Raw genomic sequence first — 4,690 nt, forward strand, 5'->3', positions numbered from 1 at the left:
CAAAAATCAAAAAAATCACAAAAGGTAAAACTTGACAATTGGAAAAGTTTTACTTCCCGGCAATATTTTAATAAACAAAATAAGGCCAAAAATTTTGGGTGTCACACAAAGTAAATGAAAGCAAAGTAAATATAACCAATTTTTTATAGCATTTGTTACTATACATCTGCAGTTTATGCAAAGGATACAATTCCAATTTGAAGCTATATGAAAGGAAACATGTAAAGAACATTAAATTGAAGCTCAAAATTACTTCTCAAAGCATAGACATAACAGATGGATACATAAAAAAATTATTTTATTTGACAGGAAATTGATGCAAATAGGACATGAGAATAATACTTCATGAATTGTATTAAAACATCTAAATGATAATGACAATTTGTAACTATGTACACCCTGCAGATATCTTATATTTTCAAGTGTTACAAACAATAGCATGCATTTTTGGAGGATAATATAATGTCAGCTGAAGCTGAAAGGAACCACTTATATGTTGGAGGTTAGGAGACTACCGATTCACAGTAGTTTTCTAATGTGCATTCACATGAATCACAAGTAAACCGTGGAAAACTTGTCCAATTTGCATCACCAAACATGAATTGCAATATTCCTGAGGAAGAGTCGAAGAATAGCTTTTTTCAGAGCAATGCATACATAACAAAAGATAATATACATAAACTGTGTGATGTAAAACACAACCAACAAAATTTGTGTGTAGTTTATATATAAGTTTAAGGCCTGAAGGAAGCGAGGTTGCTACTATAATAGACATGTGTACAATCAGCAAATTTAAATATTGACCATCAAATAACTCAGAAAAAAGCAATGGTTGTCAATCCAAGAATTAGTCAAGCAAACTTTGTTGAACTACATATCCCAATTTCGGCAAAAAAGAAAACAAAATGTCTTAGTAAGATGTATATATGATCGTTATTGAGAGAGAGAGGGGGGCGGAGGTACATTAATTCATCTTGATGAAGAAATGAACAAACGAAGAAAGGGAGAAAACAAATTCAGTGAGCACACCTTCGCTGGGAAAGTCAACCTGGACGCACACACAGAGATCCAAAAGACTCGGAATACAATACCCATACATCATGAGTACATGGACCACGCGTATCAGCATTCCCAAAGAGAATAGGTGTTGTACCAAATCCCATCTAACCAAATTCGTATAGATTAGTCAACCTTGAAAGAGTACCTTACCTAGTCTAGGTCTGCTAATTCAGTTCATTAGGAAATTAAGCGTACAGAGTATGGACCACACCATGCAAAAATGTTTAAGCAGCACTCCAATATTTCTTTCTTTAGCCTGCCAACAAAGCTTGATTAAGCTAGGTGCGGGCCGTCTTCCAATCTTTCTAAATCAGAGCAATTAGAAATATGAAAAATAGCAATAATGTTAACAAAAAAGGGATATGAATGCCCGCTGTAGTTACTTGAAAAATATAATGGCATGTGCATTATGGAATTTTGCTTGTAATACTGAAACTTATTTATGATCCAAACTGCAGTCTCGAGAATTCCAGCCGAAAAATATAATGGCATGTGCAGGGTAGTCTGCAACTCTACATCGTGCCATAAGGGGAGAAGATTTGATTGGGATATATATGCATGCTCAGAAACACAACTTGTTTAATCAATATGTAGGAGAGGGGACGAATTCGTACCCAGACATGACGGCTTCGTAGTCGCGAGAGCTTCAGTCTAAGACAGTGACAAAGAACCCCCGCCTCTACGGAAGGAACATGTGCCACTGCCTATAATCCATCGACATCGCCTCATAGATCCTCTCTGTGTTGACCGCTTTCTCCCACGTCTCGGTGGACGCACATGTGAGCAATGGAACTGGAGGTACCTAGAGGAGCCATGGACTGGGATTAGAGCATTGTACTGACGTGAGAGGGAGGGAGAGATCATCTGTCCCCAACCACACCTCACAACCTTTCGACAACATGTCGCTTCCCTCACCCGTAGGCGCTCATACCATGGGAGAGAGATATTGGGAAAGCATGGGAGATAAAGACGGGAAGGGGAAGAGACTGGGCAGGGAGAAGAATGGTCGTGAGGTTGTTGACGGCATGGACGGCCCGACGGAGAAGCACTCAAGATTTTTTTAATTTGATTGGAAGGTGTGGTGGAGAGTTGAGGATAATACATGCGTTTCTCCTCTTAAATCTGTCAGTCAATTACAGAACAGGAAGAGAGACCAATATGTGCTACAGAGAAATTAAATCGCATGATTAACTGATTCACACAGAAAATTAGATGTGGTGGCGTTCGGTTACTTAGGGAAGGAGAGAAATAATGTTTGCATTCGTTTTGATGGACCATCCCTATTAAAGTAGACAATTTAAACAAAAATGCCCACATGGTGTAGTGACGTGGAAGTCTACATGTCAAGATAATTGGTGATAGTAGGCTGATGATGTGGATAGGCTACATGTTGAGAGAAATAGGATAGTGGGGATGAACTATTTAGGTATTATAGATATGCACGAATAGAACACAAAGAGTTGTGGGCGATAATAGTCATACTGCTTACCAGCATGTCATACTTTGATTCGGCGGTATTGTTGGATGAAGCGGCCCAGACCGACATTACATGACCGCGTTCATGAGACTGGTTCTACCGCCGTGCTTTGCACATAGGTGGCTAGTGGGTGTCTGTTTCTCCAACTTTAGTTGAATCGAGTGTGACTACGCCCGGTCCTTGTTGAAGGTTAAAACAGCACACTTGATGAAAAATCATTGTAGTTTTGATGTGTAGGTAAGAACGGTTCTTGCTAAAGCCCGTAGCAGCCACGTAAAATTTGCAACAACAAAGTAGAGGACGTCTAACTTGTTTTTGCAAGGCTTGCTAGATGTGATATGGTCAAGACATGATGATATATAAATTATTGTATGAGATGATCATGTTTTGTAACAGTTATCGGCAACCAGCAGGAGCCATATGGTTGTCGCTTTATTGTATGAAATGCAAACGCCATGTAATTGCTTTACTTTGTCACTAAGCGGTAGCGATAGTCGTAGAAGCAATAGTTGGCAAGACGACAACGATGCTTCGATGGAGATCAAGATGTCGAGCCGGTGACGATGGTGATCATGACGGTGCTTTGGTGATGGAGATCAAAGGCACAAGATGATGATGGCCATATCATATCACTTATATTGATTGCATGTGATGTTTATCCTTTATGCATCTTATTTTGCTTAGTACGACGGTAGCATTATAAGATGACCTCTCACTAAATTTCAAGGTACAAGTGTTCTCCCTGAGTATGCACTGTTGCTACAGTTCGTCGTGCCGAGACACCATGTGATGATCGGGTGTGATAAGCTCTACGTTCACATACAACGGATGCAAGCCAGTTTTGCACATGCAGAATACTCGGGTTAAACTTGACGAGCCTAGCATATCCAGATATGGCCTCGGAACACTGAGACCGAAAGGTCGAGCGTGAATCATATAGTAGATATGATCAACATAGTGATGTTCACCATTGAAAACTACTCCATCTCACGTGATGACCGGACATGGTTTAGTTGATATGGATCACGTGATCACTTAGATGAATAGAGGGATGTCTATCTAAGTGGGAGTTCTTAAGTAATATGATTAATTGAACTTTAATTTATCATGAACTTTGTACCTGATAGTATTTTGCATGTCTATGTTGTTGTAGATAAATGGCCCGTGCTACTGTTCCATTGAATTTTAATGCGTTCACAGAGAAAGCTAAGTTGAAAGATGATGGTAGTAACTACACAGACTGGGTCCATAACATGAGGATTATCCTCATTGCTGAACAATAGAATTACGTCCTGGAAGCACCGCTAGGTGCCAAACCCGCTGCAGGAGCAACTCCAGATGTTATGGCCACCTGGCAGAGCAAAGCTGATGACTACTCGATAGTTCAGTGTGCCATGCTTTACGACTTAGAACCGGGACTTCAACGACGTTTTGAATGTCATGGAGCATATGAGATGTTCTAAGAGTTCAAGTTAATATTTCAAGCAAATGCCCGAATTGAGAGATATGAAGTCTCCAATAAGTTCTACAGCTGCAAAATGAAGGAGATTAGTTCTGTCAGTGAGCATATACTCAGAATGTCTGGGTACCACAATCACTTGACTCAGCTGGAAGTTAATCTTCCAATTGATAGTGTCATTGACAGAGTTCTTCAATCACTACCACCAAGCTACAAAAGCTTTGTGATGAACTATAATATGCAAGGGATGGATAAGACAATTCCCGAGCTCTTCGCGATGCTAAAGGTTGCGGAGGTAGAAATCAAGAAGGAGCATCAAGTGTTGATGGTCAACAAGACCACCAGTTTCAAGAAGAAGGGCAGAGGGAATAAGCGGAACTTCACGAAGAACGGCAAGCAAGTTACTGCTCAAGTGAAGAAGCCCAAGTCTGGACCTAAGCCTGAGACTGAGTGCTTCTACTGCAAAGGGACTGGTCACTGGAAGCGGAACTGCCCCAAGTATTTGGCGGAAAAGAAGGATGGCAAAGTGAAAGGTATATTTGATATACATGTTAGTGATGTGTACCTTACTAATTCTCGCAGTAACGCCTGGGTATTTGATACTAGTTCTCTTGCTAATATATGCAACTCAAAACAGGGGCTACGGATTAAGAGAATATTGGCTAAGGACGAGGTGACAATGCGCGTGGGAAATG

General features: G+C 40.3%; 1 long non-coding RNA gene across 2 annotated transcripts; it reads right to left on the bottom strand.

The window, feature by feature from the left end:
* Window positions 1–283: 283 nt before the first annotated feature.
* Window positions 284–2,190, bottom strand: LOC123049219 (uncharacterized). Of its 2 annotated transcripts, none has more exons than XR_006423486.1 (3): window positions 1,948–2,190; window positions 1,674–1,861; window positions 284–613 (listed from the first exon to the last, which is right to left on the bottom strand). It is a non-coding gene; the product is annotated as an uncharacterized lncRNA (long non-coding RNA). The 2 variants fall into 2 exon arrangements; XR_006423485.1 differs by having other exon boundaries at window positions 1,940–2,148.
* Between the last annotated feature and the right edge of the window lie 2,500 nt (window positions 2,191–4,690).

This window comes from Triticum aestivum, chromosome 2D (genome assembly GCF_018294505.1).
Source record: "Triticum aestivum cultivar Chinese Spring chromosome 2D, IWGSC CS RefSeq v2.1, whole genome shotgun sequence".
In the NCBI taxonomy this organism is placed as follows: domain Eukaryota; kingdom Viridiplantae; phylum Streptophyta; class Magnoliopsida; order Poales; family Poaceae; genus Triticum; species Triticum aestivum.